We start from the raw sequence: 21,581 nt of genomic DNA on the forward strand, positions 1-21,581 counted from the left end.
GAAAATAAAATAGTGTTGGAGAGTGGGAAGGAAATTGGCAGGAATGGAGGTATGAAGATTCCCACCATTACAAAGCAACAAACAAGAGAGAGGCAAGGGTAGGATGGAGGAGCAATAAGTGGGGCATTGGGGTGGCTCAGTAAAACCATTAAAAAAAACCTGCAAAATAAACAGCACTACAAGGGGAGACACTGTGCAAAAAAATAAATGACGATTTAAGATTTAATTTTGTATTTATTTTGTCATTTGTAAAGTGCACCGAACCCGTGGGCATCTGGGCGCTGGCTTACATGGGGCTTACATGGGGGCAGTAGTTGCCCTAGGTTGCAAGAAGTTACAGTCATAAGTAGTACATTCGTTACAGGTAATGGTTGCAATGGTTCACAGCTTGACTTATGAGTACAGGTTATATAGGGATAGGAATATAACAGGTAAAAGGTTACAATGGTTCAGACATTTGTGATACATATAGGTTATAAAAGCTGGATGTCAAATAGTTGGAAATGACGGTACCAAAGTTGTAGGGTTTGATGTGTTCAGCTAAATTTGATGGTCTTGTGAGACCAGCCATGTTTTGAGGCCTTTGCGGAAGGACCAGAAGGATTCGCCAGCTCTTAGGTATAGAGGGAGGGCGTTCCAAAGTTTGGCTGCGATCACAGGGAAGGTGCTTGCTCCTGCCTTCTGGCGCTTGTATCTAGGGATGTCGAGGAGGCAGATTGGGTAGATTTGGAGGACTGTGCCTTGGATACTTTATTGGACAGGTAGGTGGGGGAGGTCTTTGAGATACATTTGGGGGTCAATGCTAGCGTTTTGAACATGATGCGTTCTTGGACTGGGAGCCAGTGGATGTTTCGTTTGGCTGTGGAAATGTAGTCTTTTTTAGAGATATTTAGGGCTGCTCTTACAGCATTATTTTGGATGACCTGAATTTTTTTTATGCTGCAGACATTGGTACCTGTGAAGAAGGAGTTGCAGTAGTCGATCCTGGATAGTATGAGGGCTCTAGCGAGTCTGATGCAGCTACCCGTGTATAGGAATGGCCTGCATGCATTAATCAGTTTTGCAGTGTATGCTGCTGCTGAAGCAATAGCATTTATTGGTCTGGTTAGAGATAATGTAGAGTCTAGGTATACTCCCAAGGTCTTTACCTCTTTGGTCATGGTGATCGAAATTTCCGTTGATGGAAAAGGCTTTGTATGAGCCGCTGAGTGTGTTTAGCCAAAGTGGTGTACCGATGAAGAGAAGTTTGGTTTTCACGTCATTTAGGCATAGTCCATGTTGTGCCATCAAGCCCTGGATAATTTGGTATAGTTTGTTTAGTGCCATGGAATCATTGGCGTAGTTGCTGGAGATCGGTAAGAGGATTTGGGTGTCATCCGCATAGTCTGTGTAGGTGACAGCCTGGACATCGAGGAGGTCGAAGAGGGGTTTGGTGAAGATATTGTACAGTTTTTGTGAGACACATGAGCCTTGAGGGACTCTGCAGGTGACTAGTGCGGGGGGGGGGTGCCACTGCGGTGGAAAGCACTCTCATTGTGCTGTTAGTCAAAAAGAAGTCTATCCATACTATGGCTTTGGCTGAGAAGTGGGCAGCTGAGGAGAGATGTTGGCATAGTATTTTGTGATTGACCAAAACAAAGGCTGCAGAGAGGTCAAGGAGGAGGAGGATGACAATGTTGCCATTGTCTTTGATTTCATCCATTTGGATTTTTAGGTCCAAGAGGGCGGATTCCTTACCATGACCGGGCCGGAAGCCTGATTGGCAGAGACCGAGAAGCTTGTGGGTTTCCAGATAATTTTGAATTTGCAGATAGGCTGCTCTGTGTCAAGTATTTTGAGGAGAAATTGTACAGTTGTGATGGGATGGTAATTGGTGGGAATGCTGGCATCTAGTGTGAGCTTCTTGAGTGGGAGAACCCAGGCTTCTTTTAGATTCCCTGGGACATTGCCAGTTGAGAAGGAGTTGTTGATTAACGTCATGATAAACAGTGCCAGGCCTTCGGCACAGCCCTTTATGTGGGTAGCCGGACAAATGTCTCCTTGGTACTTTGAGGGTTTCAGTCCTTTAATGATCTTGGCAGTTTCAGTGGTTGTGGTGAAGTCGAATCTGGGAGTGGAGGCACTTTGCAAAGCTGATATCTGCCACCACAAGTTACAAACTGAAGTGGGCACATCGGTGCAACTAGATTTGATTTATTGCAAGAACATCTAAAAACACTTTTTAAAAATCACTTATTTAGAAGCTTACGTCAAAGTCACTTTAGCAAAGCTGCTATCTGCCATCAGAAGTTACAAACTGAAGTGGGCACATCGGTGCAACTAGATTCAATTTTTTTGCAAGCACATTGAAAAACACATTTTAAAAATCACTTTTTAGACCCTTACGTCAAAGTCACTTTTGCAAAGCTCATATCTGCCATCAGAAGTTACAAGCTGTAGTAGGCACATAGGAGCAGCTGCATTCGAATTTCTGCAAGCACATGTAACATCACTCTTAGGAGACTTGCATCTGAAATCAACAGTTAAATCCAGCCTTGGGAATACATTTTTTTAAAATCTATGTTTGGCAAGGCTGTGCTTCAGAGTCGAGTGAGCAGATGCCGGATGTGGAAAGGCAGTCAAAATGTGGGTGGTGCTGAGGTGTGAGTGGTAGTTGGGTTCAAATAAGCGGGGTACGTGTACTCAGTGGGGCTTACGGGAACAGCTGGATGCAGGCAGGGCTTCGTTTAGACGTGAAGCGTTGCTTTTCGAGCAGGAGGACTTGCCACTTCGGCACGCTCTGACAGGCTTAGACAGGGGCCTTGGTAACGGGGCCTTGGGTCGTAGGGGCTGGTTTACTGCCTGCCAGTGACCCAGATTGGGTCTTCAATGCAAAAGCAACCAATCAGAGGGGGTCAGCAGCTCTATGAAGGTTTGCTTGCCGTAATAAAGCCATGTCGGCTATTTTTGAATTGGGTTTGCAAAAGCCGTGTTAGATAGTAGGGCACAATGATTTTGGACCAAATGCAATATGCAGGGACTCCAGCTAAAGAGAAATAGCTGTGCAGTGCACAAAAACGCCTCCTCACTTAGCAGTGGTGCGCAGGATCACTTCCCTCTGCTTTTCTGAAATTATTATTTATTTCCTTTTGGGCAGTAAAAGTATCAAACTTAATAAGTAACTAAACATATAGGTAGTTGAGTATTACAGGTAAACAAAATTCTAGCCCTCGATTTCTGGAATTTGATATATCTGCAACTCAGTGGTGTAGTCCATGCCGAATCCCACACATAGAGCACTGCTTCCCTTGGAGGGAATGAATAGGGGGATCAAAATGGGCAATGAATTTGAGGACCAAAAATGGGAGGCTATGTGTGTTTTCAGAATCTCTAGTCACAGGAAGATAAGCAGTAGGATATCATAAAGGGTGGGAGGCTGACCAGTTAGAGTTGGAAACAGATGCCAGAGTCCTCAAACTTTGCCATGCTTGAATTGAATCCCCCATCATATTCCCAGAGAGAAGTCATTGTAGAGCCCATCTTCAAGAATGGATAACGTGCTCGTCACCAGCGGATCTTCTTTCTGGTGGCCCTTGCTGCATTTCACAGGAACGTGCTACACAATTGACTGCAGGAGTGAGTTCTGGAGAGGAGGATTTGGTTGGAAGTGTGGGCCGGGTTTAGAGAAGCAGTGGTTATGTCGAGCAGTACTTCATTCTGTACCTCATGAGGGGGGCCCGCTGCATATGAACTTTGGCTCAACTGAGAGGTGTCTGCTGTGGGAGACACTTGATGTATTCAGCCTGGATAAGCATTTGCCACGCATTGCAGAGACTCTACTTGGCTAATAGAGCCAGAGTATGGCACGGTGCAGGCAGTCCAAGCCGTTCTCATTGGTAAAGAGAGTGGTGCCAGGGTGCTTTTTTGCTCCCTTGTTGTTTAATCCGGACATGAACGTAATGACCAAACAGCTGGGGGTTGGCAGGTGTTGAGGCGTGGCTTCCAAGGCTCTATTGCTTGCTAGAATGTGGACAGCACCAAGATGGCTTGAGGTCCTTTTGAGCCGCTCTGTCAGACCAAACGTTTAGTGATCAAAGTCGATCCACCCCGAAATGCCATTTATGCGGGTGTGTGCCCCGCTTGTGCAATGGCTGTGCCAGGACTGTTTAGGGGCAAGATTTCCAAACTCTCATTTAAGGCCCAAGAAATAGGGAAACACAGGACCATTGTAGGGCAAGTTGGCAGTGGAGTTCTTTGCACAACCATCAATTTAGGGGCAATGTGGTCAAGGAGACCTTGCCAGTCTATTTTAGGAAGGATGTGAGTGCAACCTATGTTTCTCCTCTGCAGGGACGAGTCAGCCCCTTACTATAACAGAGAAACAATTCCTCCATATGTGGCTAATCTACAACTGGCAACTGCCATCACTGTGCTTCAGGTAGTGTGCGGGGTCAGAGCAACGGAAGGGCATACAGGCTTGTGGGCTTGCTGTTCTAGACACAGCCATGGCTCAACCCACGAGCAGCAGGATTAAAGGAGGTGAAAAGGCTGCGAATAAAATACCTCGACTTCAATGGATCGCATATGTACACTCAACCCTGTATTCTCTGCAGCTGTAGTAACTTGACAATGCTGTAGTTACTTGTAGTAACTGCACAATATCCAGAAAGCAAGCTTTGGGGTGATCAACACGCTAATGGGCGACTACTGTGAGGCTGGGGCAGATGCAAGTGCAGCTAGAAGAATATGTCACCACTCTTAAGGGGTGGGGGTGCTGGTTTGGCACTATTAGCACCCCAGACCTTAATCTGCAATGGACAATCCTGCGAACAGAACATGAGCTTTAAGAGTTTTAGCACAGAGTTGCCTTGCACTTCTGTGGACAATGTGGGGTCCCCAATATGGCACTAAGGAACAGCCTTCTAACGAGGAAGCTTTTTTATAAAATTGTGATATACAAAAATAAAGAAATCCAGGAAGAATAACAATGGGAACGTGCTAAGAAGCTCCTAGTGCCCAAGAAGCCACAAAGGCAACATTATGCTATCTTACTATAACCTCAAAAGAATTTTAAGTACAAGTAAGCGGTCAGAAACTGGAGAAAACAAAACGAGGGAGCTGCCGCTTTCATAGCTACTTTTCTTTTCCACTGTATCTGTATAATCACTTAAAAATGAAAAGCCCAAATACAGAATAGTCAGACAGAACCTCAGGCTTCATTACAAAACCCCCAGATACACGTAATACAAGAACACACCAGAACCACCTCTTTAAATGTAAATGGGATATAAAGATCATTTCTGGGAATGTTGCTGTCTGGGGCAAAGTAACAGAAAAACGTGGCCGAGTGCAGGGACGTCATTTCACCAAAATGCCTGGGGTAGCGGAAGTGACATCACACGACCCTTGACCTCTGATGACATCACAGGAAGTGACATTTGACCCCCATCCCGAAGTGACATCAAAGGAAGCTATGGAACATGACCTTTCACCCCTTGACAAAACAGGAAGTGGCATCACATAGCATTGTTCCTAACGACACCATGAAAAATATGGTTATGAAATCACTATAATCATAATGTGATATACATTTGATACAAGAATGAATCACCATATGTATCGTTAATATTAGTGTGTATAGGCCCATATTACCAAATTACTGCGAATGCAAGCAGACGTTTGAGGACAAATGATAATGATGTGTTATTACATGGCACTTAGGCTTAAACGCTTTACACAGAACACATATACGTACAATATCACCCAACCTGTGTTGGTACTCATTTATTGACCTCAGAAGGATGAAAGGCTGAGTTGAGGTGTTTAAGAACAGACTAAATCAGTGACTCATCCCCTGAAGTGTGCCTTAAATAAACCTTTAATGAGTCTAGCAATTATTGTATAGAATTCAAGAAAGACAAAGCATTTGCTATTCCTATTCTTTCTTGTTTAGGGGTCACTGTTCAAAGTGTTACACTTGTGGAACCCCCAGTTCTTTTTTTAAAGAAGCCTGAACAAGAAAACCAGCCACTCCAGAAACCACAGCTATTAAAAAAAAAAGAAATGTTTTAAATTCTTTCCATTTTTTTTATGGGGTAGCAAGGGAGACCACAGGGGTAGCAAGGGAGACCTCAGGGGTCGCCACTGCGACCCCTGGAGACCCCCAAATGACGTCCCTGGTCGAGTGTAAAGCAGCCATTCCTTGGGCTATAGCGGCCCCTGTCTGCAAAGATCATCAATAAATTAAAGGGTTGCCAAGTACAGCCACCCCACACCTATTACCTAACTAGGGGGCCCAGCATCAAAATACTAGAGGCTTCTGTTGCTACCCCCCGTCATTGCCCCTCCGCCCCTGTCTGCGGCAAAGGCACTGATTTCTGCAAGGGCTTAGACCTGGCAGGCTTCCTAAACGGATACTCTGTATTCACCAACAAGCGGGGCGAGGGGGATAAGAGGTGGAGCGGGCTCAGTTTCTCTGATCAAAGCAGACCCCACTAAACTCCCATTTTTATGTTGTTTTATTTTTCTCGTTCTTACTGAGCTGCGAGCTAGGCCCATGGAGTATAGATTCCTGTGGCCTACACACTCAAGTGGGCCCTCTCTCTCTTTTAATCGCTTCTAAGATCCCTTTGTGGTCCACCACCCGAGAAGTCCTAGTAGGCCCGCTTCGGCTTTGGGCCCTTACACCACCTCTGATATCTATTCTGTAGAATGTGTCCACATTGCTTCACTTAACCACATGCCAGTATATTTAAGTGGAGGGAACGTTCCCAACACTCGCCTATGCATCGGCTCACTGACCCCAGATAAGTGGGGAGCTGGGGTCAGCCACCAGTTGTGGGGTCAATTAACTCATTTGTAGAGGTCAGCCCTCAGGTCCCCGTTACTGCAAGTGCATTGTTAACAGTCCCACCTGCGTTCTGGTGGTGGACGTGGGAAGGCTCATGTCAAGCATGAACGTTTCTATTTTGGGTGGATCAATGCCGCCATCCATCTTTTTCTATGGCTGCACTTTCCCATGCGCCTCGCCTGCAACTGCAGAGGTCAGGCCCAGGAGAAGAGCTGCACACCTGCCACAGATCAAAGCGTATCCCAAAGGGAATCTGGGCGGGCTTTCCGCCAGACCCACCCCTGCCCTGCTCTGCAGGTGTGCTGATTCACAATAGCGCGTCTGCTCATGCAAAAAACCCGCCCACCGAATGCCGAGAGCAAGTGCACACAAGCTTGTGAATCCGCCCCTCTAGGATCAGTGCAATACAGGCAACCTTACATAAGCAGGCCTCATCTGATATGATGCCTTCATCTCCCTAGTTTTCTTATACTTTGCAACAGCTGCCGAAATATTACCTTCAAGATCAAAAACCTCACATCGCACCTATGTATTGATTCGAACGGGGACCCCACTAATTATGAAAGGCCCATGACTGCCCTAAAGCCTGGAATGAGGACTAACCGTTCCTGGTTGTCCTGATCGAAGCGTGCTGTCAAATGCGCACGTGTCCCCCTCATGCCTTACAAAGGGAAGCACCATCGCTCACGAAGCCATCAGCACCAGCATCCATTCAAGCAGAAGATGCCTAGGCCCCCTTCGGCCGTAAAACCAGGGAACAGGCGGTCTGAGTTGACATCATTCTGTTCTCCGTATGGAAGGCCCTGCCAAGGTTTGGGTCACATTCAAATCATAGGTATTTTATTGTCTGCCTCGGTGTCAAATTGGACTATTTGTTATTCACTGACACGCCCAGGAAGAAAACAAACTCCAGAGTCGTCTGTAGCTCAGTGGAAAGTGAGTCGAGGCTCTGATTAGCCAGTCATCCAAGTAACGGTAAATGGGCACGCCCTTCTGACGCAGGGGGAATATGACAGTCGCCATGATCTTTGCAAACAGTCCATGGACAGAGATCAGTCTGAAATGGAGCCTTTTCAACTGATATGTCCGACCAGTAGCCAGGGGTGTTGCAAGGTCTGGAAAAAGACCCGAGGCTACGCTAATGTCGGAACATTTAGGACTCGGGCTAGCTAGCCTTTTGGTTGTAGCCCCTGAGCTTCTATCCGGGGCTACAACCAAAAGCTTTGGGGCTATAGCCCCCTCAGCCCCCCACTCCCCCAGCAACGCCTCTGCTAGCACTCCCAGATCAGAATATAAATGTAGGAATCCTCGGGATCGAAGGAGCAAAGCCCCCTCCCCAGCTGCAGTTACGAAAACATGTGGGTCAGGGTCACCATCATGAAACTTTCTATTGGTAGAAAGGTGTTTAAATGAGTTTACCACATGGTGCACCAGTCCCTCTTCATCTTCATCTTTCTTCAGGACTGCAAAGAAACAGGAGTAGGATACTTCGGAGGGATCTGAAGACTTTCTTTGTAGCCCACAACTGACACAGCTTGTCTATCTAGGTCCTCTGTCGTGTTCGAGGGAAGTTGCTATGGGGTTTGGGAGGTGGAGGCAAAAGGAGGTAAGGGTAGTTTTAGACTTTTGTTCACCAGATAGGATGGTCCAGGAATCTGATTTTATTCCTTACAACACTGATTTAAAAAAAAGGAGATTTGCCTTCCATTGGAGAGAGATATTCCCTGAACACGTGGTCATCAACACTTTGACTTATCTAAAGCTCAGGTCATAGATTAGGACAAAACAGTGGTCGTCCTCAGCCTCTTTGTGGCTTGGTAAAATGAGGGCGGGACGCTGCACTCCACCGATCCTGTAACTGCGATGGAATCTTCTAAATCCCGGATATGAACGTCTCCTATCTGATTTCTGAAATGTGGACGATCTTTGCGTCTGCGGTTGCTTCAGAAAATGACTTGGCAGTGAGTAGTTTTTTTCCCTCTGTAAGGACTTTATTTACACACTTCATTCCTCCTCAAGTCCGGCCCATTGCACACATCTTTGGCTGTAGTGTCCACGTGACTCACAACAGAGTGGAGAATATCATGGGTCAACTGTTTTGCATCTTCTATCCCTTATGGAAAATGCTCCTTCCGATCCTGGGGAAATCCGCATAAAACTCAACAGTACAGTGCCACAGATGCAAGCACATGCTGCCAGAATAGCATCTGTGTTGGCTTGCCGAAGATGCAGAGCGCTGTTCTGGTACACCTTGCATCCCATCATGCCAAGTGCTGTTTCCACCTCTGACATGGGCAGGGTCTGCTGACATGACTGCAGATTTCGGATAACAATTTGATGTGAGACACGTTTTCTTCCTTTGGGGCCTTACATTTGCTATCCAGTCTTTTGTTCACTGGCACCCTTATGATAGGTGTCCCTTATTGGTGTGCTTCTTTCAGCACACAAAGGGAGTGCCCTCCCCTATCTGCTACCTATGACATTATACCCATCTTCAACTGTGGAGGCCTAGGGACCAGGAGATGCAGAAATTCCATAATGGAAAGGACCCTTTCATGAAACAGTCTCTTGGATGTTGGCACCTCATCCTCTTCTGCCATAGACTCTTCTTCCTTTGATGAGGATTCACTCAGAGAAGTATCATCCCCAGGAGTAATGTCCACTGGAGATGGTGGTGCAGGCCCTTTAGGTGGCGGTGTAGACTGTGTTGGGGGAGCCAAGGAGTTGAAGATGGTTGTGGAAGAGGCAGAGTTGTTGTCGGGGTCAGGAACGGTGTAGGTGCCAGTTGCAGGACCAAATGAATTGCCACCATAATGAAGTACATATATTGAGAGTGTCACTACTGGGGAGATTTGTAACTAGAGAGGAGAGCTTAGTCCAAGATGCATTCTGGGATAGACTGATCTATGGCCAAGAAGTCATGCTCACTGCAGCAACAGTAAAAGTCTTGGAGACTTTTTCTATATTAATGAACCAATAATAGACAGGTTAAGACAGTGAGCTTCCTCGGTTATTTTGGACCAGACTTTTCAGTTAAATCCTTGGTTTCTGTGCCTTGATTCTACTGAAATGTAAAATCGAGTTTTTAATATGAAATTTGTATCCTGATTTTCGGTTTGTAAAGGTTTTCTGGCAAAACCAAAAACAAATAATAAAAAAATAAAAAAGAAGTACATATAAAAAAAACTTCATGAGTGCAGCTGTTAGGAACTGCCTGAACTTTATAAACAGGGGTTCCTCCTGTCTGCGTGATGGTCAACCACTTAATGCTTGAATGAGTATTGAGATCAACACCTGGGTATGATACAGTGGTGGGGTGTAACTTCTGGACAGGCACGCTGGCAGCTGGTAAGGTTTTGAACATGGCGTAGATGGGAATGGCAGACCCAATCCCATAATGTAGGAGTCAGCCCCGTGAGGGATGGTGATGTTTGCGTCTCCGCAAGAGGGCACCTTTCCTGCCACCACCGCTTTGAGGGCAGGCTTCCCTCGAGCTGCTGCCCTCTGTAATAGAAGAATCATTCCTCATGCGCAAGCAAATGCCCTGTATTTATTACTCTCTTCAACCAGACAAAAATATAGGTTCTTGCGGAATGTCTCCCACTTCTGTCAGTGGGCCTCATTACAACCCTGGCGGATGGACCATGGTGCTAATAGCACCAAGGTCCATGCCGGTAACCTTCCGACTCCGCCATGGCGGAATGGGGAATTACCACCCTATTCCGAGGTTGGCGGAGTGGTAATTCCCCCTTCCGCCATGGCCCTTCCCCATTCCCATTTTTGCCCCATAGGGCATAATGGGAATGGGGAAGGCGCTAAGTACGGTGCCGCAAATTGCGGCACCGTACTTAGCACCAAGGTCCCTTTGCGGCATGGTTTTTAACGCCTGCAAAAAGCAGGCGTTAAAATCACCATCCCGCAAAGGGACCTTGTAATCAGGCGTTAAGGGTCGGCGCCGTTTACGGCGCCGTAAAACCCTTAACGCCTGACTCGTAATGAGGCCCAGTGTCTTCATATGCTCTACTGGAACATACTATTGCCCATATTGAAGGGTCTCTGGGGCTGAGCTGTTATGAGGAAATGTGCGTTGTGATGAAAATTCCTACTACCCTTCAGCAAGAGATCCGGTATCACTGGAAGTCTGATATGCAGAAATATGCCCTATTGTCTGGCTCACTCTGGGGCAATTAAGACTATAGTTATTGCAAATCTCGCGAAATTATGCACTTCTGCACTAATTAAAGCAAGAAGAAACATATAAAATGATCTTGCAACCTTCTATACAAAAACTGCATTTTCCAGACACATTGGATCGGGTACCCTGCATATCGAGAATGGTTGTCTTCTGTGACAGAAACATATGATAAATTCCTTGCTCGCAAGCAGAAAAACGACTACCTTTGGGTACAACTCCCATTCTCGTGCTTCTACGAACTGTCTGCTTGCGGCGTTGACCTTTTGCTTGTGTGGCCCTTGGAGAATTTGAAGTATGAGGGGTTTCGATTCTGAGCTTCTCTTGAAAGGGTCGGGTATCTTGCCCTCCTTGTTTCCAAATTCAGATTCCCTAGAGTTAGAGTGAAAACCCAGAAGGGCCATATGAACACTATCTAAAGGAGTATACAGCTCGCTCTGAGCTCAGGATTCTGCTATTCCATTTCTCCAATGTCTGTTCCCACTGCAGTTTACGTTTTTTCTGCCACAACCTCGTGCGGAGGTCATCGCGGGCTACTGGAAAGACATAATAGAACATCAGACCTAAGAGGGACACCAATGTTCTCAATGGAAGACTACCTCCCAACGGCAACACCTGAATGATCTTCCGTAACACAATATGACTGTTCCATGTAGTGTAAAGCTTAAGTAACAATGGGTCTCTTGTTGCTCCCATGTAGGAGATCTCTTTTGGGTGTGCAAGGCTGGACCATTCCCAGTTCATGGAGGTTGACTGGCATGTAAAGCTTTGGTTTCTTTTTAATGCTGTATCCACATTCTCCAATAGACAATCATCTAGATAAGGGGACACATAGAAAGTGTGGCATTTCAAAAGTGCAGTCTCTACCGCAACACAAGTGGAAAAACTCTGAGTTGTTGATGGTCTTCCTCTTGCATGACATATTTTCTATGCTTCATTCTGCCTCTCACTGGAATGTAAAAGCAAGTATCTTGATGATCTAAAGTAACATTTGGTTGCTCTTTTGAAGGGCTTGAGCTATGGTCTGTGTAGTCAACAACTTTTATCGTTCTTGCAGTCGTCATCTTAAAATGTTTTTTAATTTATGTAGCCCCTTCAGGACAATTATATGCTTCTCTTGTTCGGGAATATCTGGGATGATATTGCTTCCGCTGTCCTGGAGGGGTACCATTTCCAGTGCCCCTTTCTGAAGCATAAGGTTTTCTAGTGCCCCTTTTTGAAGCATCAGGTCCACCTCCTTTTGGGATTGGCCCAGATAGTCCAGTAAGTTTTTGTAGAGACTGGAGTAGCCCTTGTGGAATTCTGGCACCAACAGAACTGTGAACTTACTTATCTGAAGAGATGTGTTGCACCACAGAAGTCAGCAGAATGGGATCCTTCTTGTTGGAGACTGCGCTGCAGCAATTCCAGCTTTCAGTGAGCTTCTGTTCTTTCCTCCTGATCACGCTCTGTGTTTCTAAGACTGCAGAAGGGCCTGAAAATGTATTGATGCTGGTCTGGGGCCACAATGTGCCGATGCTGCAGCTAAATTGAAAGAACACGTTGGCAATGGATTTCTGCAAAGGTCCCTATTCTATTCTAGTGCAAGTGAGAGGCTGGGATCAGTTTTCATCTGCTGGATCACTTCATCAGTATAGATCAAGAAAATGGAAACCCCTTAAAAAGAAAAATCAATTGCTATGTGAGGGGAACCCTTATTTTAACCCTGAAATTGTAAACCAGGAGTATCTGTGTAGACACTAGCTAAAAAATCTCTGATCAACTATAGACCATGACGCCCTAATTGCATGGTTCAATATGGACTGTCCACCCTGAAAGAAGAACTGGACATCATAGCAATTGTTCGTCCAATAGAAATTGACCCATCTATTATCCCAAGCAGATCCATCCAGCCTGCTGAGGAAGGCTGTTGAGGTTTCAGTTTATCTGGTGCATGCACTCTGCAGTAGAACTTTCCTGTCTGCTGAGGAAGGCTGTTGAGGTTTCAGTTTATCTGGTGCATGCACTCTGCAGTAGAACTTTCCTGTCTGCTGAGGAAGGCTGTTGAGGTTTCAGTTTATCTGTTGCATGCACTCTGCAGTATAACTTTCCAGTCGGCTGAGGATGGCTGTTGAAATTTCAGTTTATCTGTTGCATGCACTCTGCAGTAGAACTTTCCAGTCTGCTTAGGATGGCTGTTGAGGTTTCAGTTTATCTGTTGCATGCACTGTGCAGTAGAACTTTCAAGTCTGCTGAGGATGGCTGTTGACGTTTCAGTTTATCTGTTGCATGCACTCTGCAGTAGAACTTTCCAGTCTGCTGAGGATGGCTGTTGTCGTTTCAGTTTATCTGTTGCATGCACTCTGCAGTAGAACTTTCCAGTCTGCTGAGGATGGCTGTTGAGCACGCAGTTTACTTGTTGCATATTATCCCTAGCAGATCAATCTGGTCTGCTAAGGATGGACTTTGAGCACACAGTTTGCAAAGTATCTGCCGGTGAGGTGAACGCCTCTATTCCACAAAAATCTAACTTTTTGATCTGTCAGGAATAACATCAGCACTACTCAAACCCGCAGGCTACCTCCTTACTGCTATAACTGTCATGAAATCTGATGCCCGGCAGCTTATCAAAAACAGTGTCCCACTTTTCAGTGATTGGTTTATATCATTTCTTCTGTCGTAATGGCACAGAGTTTGGAAGAAGCCATAGATACTAGCACGACCAACACAGGGTGGTAATCTCCAGAAAAGTGAACACTGCCCTTTCAGACATAGCAGAAGTCCCAAATAGAAATTTACTAAGCAAGTGGTCCAGGTCCAAGCTGCTTCTTCTTCTTAGGCTTCGCAAAAAGAGTTAGATGATGTAACTATGGTGATGCCGGGCTTCATGCTGTTACATTGCCTGATGGAGGGGCATCACGCTTAGTCGGCAAGCACACAATACATAAGGGCCATCCATCTGCACCTGGCAGCTTTAGATCACTGTATGCACAGTGTGAAACCAGGAGCCCTGGCCTCAAACTGTCAGCTATTTCTTGCCACTTACCCGAGTGATAGCTTCTATAATAAACTTTCAAAATTAGCTTCAGAAAAGATGGCAAAAACTTGAACTAGATCCGCAGATAAGAAATAATCATCGGAAATGTTTAGTCGAAAAACATTCTGTGAAACAAGAGCCAGTTTTCTGAGTCCCGGCTCTTAAAGACCGGAAACCACAATCAGATCCGTTTGCTGGTGCCCATCATCCTGCGAGCATTCAAAACCTTTTTTTTTTACATTTTTGAATTGGTTATTTCGAAGGGAATTTAAAATGAAATTGAAAAAAAGACAAGTAAAAAGACAGGGTTCTGGCATTCGGCTCGGCATGTGTGAATTGATCGAATGCTTGTGAATTTCAGGAAAATTCAATGATGGAGAACATGGCATCCCTGAGCCCTCAGAGGCACCATGGAAGAATTTTGCCATCTGCAAATGACGGTTTATAGGCACAGGTAGTTCATTTTTTAGGTTTCTTCTACGCCTTTTATTGGTTCTGGTCGCCTTTTAAAAAGACCGTTTTTTTTCAGTCGATTTAAGGCAGCCTAAAAAAAGCATAAATACAAAAAGGCATACAGCACTCCCACTTTATTGAACTGTATTTTTCTGTCAAATATTTACTAATGTAAGACTTGTTTGAATGGTTCACATGCATAGTCTGAATTTACCTGTCATCTAGCACTACCACTCTTTTGAACTGTGCTTTTCTGTCCAATTGTTACCAATGTAACAATCGACTGAATGGTACTTATGCACAGCTTGAACTAATTTTCCACAAACACACTTGTGAACACCGGTCCTCCCAACTCGTGTGATCCCCTTCACTCGAGTTCGGCGTTCTGTCTTTCCAACTGTTTAAGTGGAGCGTGGACCCCATTGTTAGGTCCTCCCCAAGGCTCTAGTAGTATCTTGAGCCTATATGTTTTCTATTACATATTGGATAGATTGAGTGGGTATCACGAGGGTTCTTTCCATTTAAAGATGGCCGTCGCCATCATTTTCCTCTGAAGCCGACCCCTGCCTGCCAGCAGCCCGCCCCTACAGCTGATTGGCCTTGCCGCAGCCTAAACAGCCTATCGGGATTCGCCGGAAGGCGAAGCCGAGCCCGACAACAAAGGCACAACAAGGAAGGCAAATCACCTGTCCAAGCCTGTCTGCCCCACTAGCCCTCGAGTGGCGCTGGCGTTCACATTCTGTTGCAGGAGCAGCACCACCCGCACCCTGCTCTCACAGCAGGTAAGGCCCGGGATGCATCACTTCCAATATGCACATTATTAGGTGCACGATCCGCACAGCTAGAGCCTAGCGCACTTTAAGGAAGCCCTCATTTTGCCTATCTGCAAAGCTCAGAAACAGCACCACTTATACTCTCTGATGTTAAAAAGCAGCCATCGAAGAGAAAGCCGACCACCTGGATTCACCGCCATCAAGAACAACGTGGGTTCTTTCCATTTAAAGATGGCCGTCGCCATCATTTTCCTCTGAAGCCGAACCCTGCCAGCAGCCCGCCCCTCCAGCTAATTGGCCTTGCCGCGGCCTAAACAGCCTATCGGGATTCGCCGGAAGGCTAAGCCGGGCCTGACAACACAGGCACGACAAGGAAGCAAATCACCTGTCCAAGCCTGTCCTTGCCTGCTCCTGCCTTCTGCCAGGAACGCTGCATCCCGACCGGCCTGGACCATATTTCTTAGACATTGCCCTTCTAAGGTACCAAACTCTAATTTGGATGTTACCTCCACCTTGTCACATGGTCACCACTCGTACGCCTGCCCTCTCTATTTCCCACCGCACTGCACCGTTACATGACCCCTGCATGTAACGACCCACGTGGCTAACCCATTAAGGCAAACCCAATATTTTGCTACGCACCCATCACCCTGCGACTTCCACCAACAAAAACTATTATCTCACCTAATGACTTGCGCCTACTGCACGTACTAAATGATGCCTAATCTTAGGCCAGTACAACTGCCTGAAATATTTGACCTGTTGCATAATATTGCCATAGCTGCACCTCTGCTGCACTGCTTAATTTGGCACTACTTAGCCTCAAATGCATTACACAAATCTAGGTGAACCTACGGTCACATCTTAAGGACCTTATTTATCTGTCCTGCTTAGAATAACATCACCTGTACTGCACTGTCGGCCCCATTTAGCGTAGGTATGCCCTTCAGCTACAATTGGATTTAGCCCTAGTATGTTCTGCATTGCTTAGCCTATCTGAGCCTTATAACTACAATCGAATTTAGCCATTGTATGTCCAGCATTATTTAGCTTATGTGCCTGCAGCTATAATCGAACTTAGCCTTGTATGCTCTGCATTACTTAGCCTAGATGTACGCTGCAGCTACAATCGAATTTATCCTTTGCATTGTTAGCCTCTTTTAACCTATCTGTGCCTTACAACTTCAATGTCAGCCCCATTTAGCCGATATGTGCCTTGCAGCTACAACCAAATTTAATTGAATTTAGCCTCTGTATGCCCGGCATTTTTAGCCTAGATGTGCCCTGCAGCTATAATTGAACGTTAGCCCCTGTATGTTCTGCATTGCTTAGCCTATTCGAACCTTGTAACTACAATCGAATTTAGCCGCTGTATGCCCAGCATTATTTAGCTTATGTGCCTTGCAGCTATAATTGAATTTAGCCTCTCTATGCCCTGCATTACCTAGTCATTATGCCTTGCAGCTATAATTGAACTTAGCCTTTTATGCTCTGCATTACTTAGCCTAGATGTACCCTCCAGCTACAATCAAATTTAGCCTCTGTGTTCTTTGCATTGTTAGCCTCTTTTAACCTAGCTTGCCCTGCAACTACAATTGAATTTAGCCTCTCTTTACCCTGCACTGTGTCTGCACAGCCGCATGCCTTCGACCAATCACCTCCCAAAATTCCAGGACTGACTGTAAGTTCAACTAGCGACTGTTAACACTTGCTCGGTGCCTCACCATTATCTCAACATTGGTATCATGTTACCACGCCCCTCCACCCAAAGGCTATTGCTCTCCTTATTGAGAATACCCAGTGTGTCCCACTTAACATCAGCCAGTTTACCCACACCTAACACTCCATGGTACCATGGCCCCTACCTACAGACCTTCGGACACCCACCTGAGCATTGAGCCTCAACACCCCAATATCTACCTCAATGTCCCTGCCTTATGGCTTGACCACTTCACTAAAAAACCCACACCTAACCAACCTTGTCCCACCCGGTTCTAGGTCAAAGTTTCAAATGCAAAGGATCGAATGACCAAAGGGTCGAATCAAAAGGACCGAAAACCAAAGGGTCGACATTTTTTTTTTTTGTGGCGGTCCCCCTCCCAAACCTCATTTTTTGTGGTAAAAACCACCTTTTTTTCCAAAACGGAACCCCAAAAAAAAATATTAAAAAATAAAAAAATTCAACCCTTTTGTTTTAGGTCAAATTGACTCTCACCTTTGGCATTCGATCCTTTTGAATTTGGTACTTTAACTGGACACCGTTCCACCCACCTAAGAAACAAAAGACTAGGTACCAGATTCCTGGGCATGAAGAGACACCTTACGCACCCAAGCGCATACTTGAAACCCCAGACACCCAACCTGCCCACCCAGACCCCAATCGCATCCACTCCCCAGGCCCCCCTGACAACCCCTGCCTCCCCAAGCAAAGTTGGATTGATCAAGGCCGCCTTGGTCAACGCAAGGTCCCTAGCAGCTCACACACTGGACATTGCTGATCTTATCAAGACTCAGGAGCTTGACCTCATTGCCATCTCTGAGACTTGGTTACACCCTGCCTCTGGCCCGGCACTCTCCTTGGCCATTCCCCCTGAGTACTCCATCTCCAGATACGACCGCACCTCTAGAGGCGGCGGAATTGCATCAATCCACAAAAGCTCACTAGGATTTAGAACCCTACCGAGCATTAATCTGGAATCTGCGGAGCTACTCTCTGTCAAACCTCCACTATCTGCTAACCAAACGGCCACTATTCATCTAATATACAGACCCCCGGGCCCCCCACATCGTTTGTGGATGACATCACATCCTTAGTACTCAACAAAGCGAAAACCAACTCTCAATCCTAGGAGACCTTAATCTAGGGTACCAAGACCCCAATGACCTTGCGGCTATTGACTTTGCCAACACCTTAACGGATCTAGGTTTCTCCCATCATATACAAGAACCTATCCACATCAAAGGGCGGTCCTTAGATTGGATAAGCGACACCAACTGCAATATTAGCCTGCTCTTGAATGTCCCTTGTGCCTGGTCGGACCATCATATCATCACCTTCAACATTGAAGAAGCTCATCTACCCACGCCTCCCGTCGCTCCAGCCATTCCTACTAGAAATAAAAAGAACATAACCCTTGAAAAGTTACTCCCCCTCATCCTCTCCACCCTCAATAACGTCACCAACTCTTGCTTAGACCCTACAATCTTAGCTGACACCTATAACCAGACAGTGCTCTCAGCCATAAACTCCATCGCCCCCCTCAAATTTAGGAGACCTAAACAACATGCGCACCTCAACTCGTGGTTCACACCACAGCTCTGAGTGCTACGTAAAGAGAAACGCAGTGCAGAGTCACACTGGAAAAGTCACCCATCTGACACCCACAAGGACAGTCTCTTCTTAGCTACTCTCAACTACAAAGAAGCCATACTCCAGGCCAAAAAATAATCCTACAATAACCGTATCCTGTTAGCACAATCGAATACCAAGGAACTATTTAAAATTCTTAAGGAACTTGAGACTCCCGCTGCACCCCCCGACTCCTGCACTAAAGATAGCAATTGGTGCAATAATATACAAGACAGCACTTTTGGGCAAAATTGCAACCCTCCAAACTAAAATTAGAGACAAACAACAGTCTCTACAGTCAGACCAACCTCTGACCATCCCCTCATCTAGTACCTGCCAAACTAACCTGACCGGTAAACCGTTCGCCTTCTCCCCTCTCACCACTCTTGAAGTAGAAGGAATCATAAACAACCTCAAGCCCTCTAACTGCCAAGGTGACTGTTGCCCTGCGCCTATCATCAAAGCAGCCTCTCACGACCTTTCCCCCTTTATCACAGCCTTCATAAACGCCTCCTTCAAAACTGCCATTGTCCCTGACAACCTCAAGGACACCTGGGTGATCCCACTACTCAAAAAACCATCCCTTGACCCTAACATACCGACCAATTTTAGACCGATCACTACGGTCCCGTTCCTGCTCAAGATCCTAGATCAGACAGCCTAACTGCAGATCCAAGACTACCTTGAATCCAACAATCTCCTGGGTCTAAGACAATCAGGTGTCCACCCCAAACATTGCACCGAAACTGCATTGATTCACCTGAAAACTCAGATGGAGATACTAAAGGACAACGGAAAGTTAGCGCTACTCCTTCTCCTTGACCTGTCTGTGGCATTCGACCTGGTTAACCACCAAATACTTTGCCAACAACTCAAATCTGCGGCCCACTTCTCAGACTCTGCCAAATGCCTGGATCCACTCCTTCCTAAGGAACAGTTCTATGCGGGTCTTCTCACCTACAGCATCGGCTGACCCCTCTCCAATTCACTGCGGCGTCCCTCAAGGCACCTGTGTATCGCCCACGCTTTACAACGTGTTCACCAAGCCCCTTTTTGATGTGCTCGATTATCTGGGTGTCTCCTACACTAACTATGCGGGTGACACCCAGATACTCATTCCCATCACTGGTGACTACACAGCCAATACCAAATCCTTGAATGATGTCTATCTGGTCATCCAGGCCTGGATGGCCCAACACAAATTATGGCTTAACGATGACAAGACAGAGCTTCTTTTAGTAGGATCAACTCAACGCCTCAATAAATTAGACCAAGCCTTCAAGTCTTTTATCATAGACGGTAATGACATCAAAGTCTCTAAAGACACTAAAACTTAAGGCCTCTACCTGGACTCTGCTCGATCTCTGAACAGACAAACGAATGCAGTAAGGTCGGCATCGGCCTATAAACTTATTACCACCTGCAGACCTTTTCTGCACCCCCATAACTGCATTACCCTTGCAAGAACACTCATTATGTCCAAAATTGACTACTGTAGCGCCCTCTACTTGGGGACTAGCCAAGCTAACCTCAACAACCTGCAGACTATCCAGAATAATGCCATAAGGGCAGCCCTCAATATCCCCAGACGGTCTCATATCTCTAACGTCAGATCTGATCTACGCTGGCTCCCGGTAAAACAAAGAATCGCCTTGAAAACACTAGCCTTGACGCATAAATGCTTGGACAACAAAGCCCCACCCTACCTCTCCTCTCGTCTCACACTCCACACCTCCACTCGGCCCACCAGATCAGCACAAACTCACAGCCTCATTCTGCCTAGATTCAAACTCCAAAAAGCGGGTGGGGTGAGCTTCCCTGTCCTAGCTTCAAAACTCTGGAACTCACTACCTGCGTCCATCAGAACGGAGCCCTCGTTCCAAACCTTCAAGAACAAACAAATCCTGGCTGTTCACGCAGAAGCTTGAAGCACTTCAATTAAGACCTGTTACCGACTTGTATTATACTGTAATTGTGTATATATTCTTTTCTAAAATGTACTGTGTAATGTAATTTGTGCATACTGTATATATCGTAACCTTGTATCTAAGAATATGCACCCGGTTGCGCCTGGGCCTGGTTGCGCTTTACAAATAAAATAAACTTTATTTTTATTTATTTATTTATTTTTTCTTATGGAACGCTTCACGAATTTGCGTGCCATCCTTACGCAGGGACCATGCTAATCATATCTGTATCGTTCCAATTTTAGTATATGTGCTGCCGAAGCGAGCACACAAATAAAATAAACTTCAAAACTTCAAACATCGGTCTATTATAAACGTAGGTCCATTTTGAGCTCACATTCCTTCTAGCACATTGGACAGTTTGAGTGTGCATTATGAGTTATCACAAAAGTAGCACGTTGATTTGTATGTACAGTATTTAACTGAGTAAGACCCAATATGCATTACGGGTCACAACAGATTTAATATGTTTTTATCAATTTACTTATGAAATAAAATTGTGTATTTTTTCAAATGCTTCTTAAGATTTGGGTCTAATTGAGCTCTTCCTCCGTGCTCATGTTAATTTAAGGTTAATTCCGCCTGACAGGATCATTGTTCTGTAAAAACAAAAAGGCGACATTGCTTCGGCCCCCATCCCCACCTGCTCCCTCAGCCCGCACCACTCTCTCTGTCCGGATTTGTCCGAAATCAAGGATTTTAACCCACCAAACCCCTCTGCGTCAGCCCCTGCTGCCTTCCTGCCCACCTAAGACTCACCCAACATAAATACACACATACAAGCAACACACACACAACAGCGCTTCCGGGTCCTGGCGTGCCTGACAGGCCCTGAGCACACTTTTGTGTGTCACGGTGCTGACAATTCGATGTAGAAAGGCCGCTCTGTGCGGTCACAGAGCGGTCTTTCTAAATCGATCTTTTTATAAATCGTTTTGTAAAAACGATTTATTGATTTAAGAACATTTACTGAAGGGAAACATGTTTTAATTATTTATCAGC

At 45.8% G+C, this 21,581-nt stretch overlaps 1 protein-coding gene and 1 non-coding gene across 2 annotated transcripts in view; both read right to left on the bottom strand.

Annotated features, from left to right (window-relative positions):
• The window catches only part of ADAM11 (ADAM metallopeptidase domain 11), a 345,706-nt gene that overhangs the window by 100,477 nt on the left and 223,648 nt on the right, over positions 1-21,581 (bottom strand). The gene's annotated exons all lie outside the window — the stretch shown is intronic.
• Positions 20,742-20,848, bottom strand: LOC138522155 (U6 spliceosomal RNA). Its single transcript, XR_011283259.1, has one exon. It is a non-coding gene; the product is annotated as a U6 spliceosomal RNA (small nuclear RNA).

Source organism: Ambystoma mexicanum, chromosome 13 (genome assembly GCF_040938575.1).
Source record: "Ambystoma mexicanum isolate Mex_15411 chromosome 13, UKY_AmexF1_1, whole genome shotgun sequence".
Taxonomy (NCBI): Eukaryota; Metazoa; Chordata; class Amphibia; order Caudata; family Ambystomatidae; genus Ambystoma; species Ambystoma mexicanum.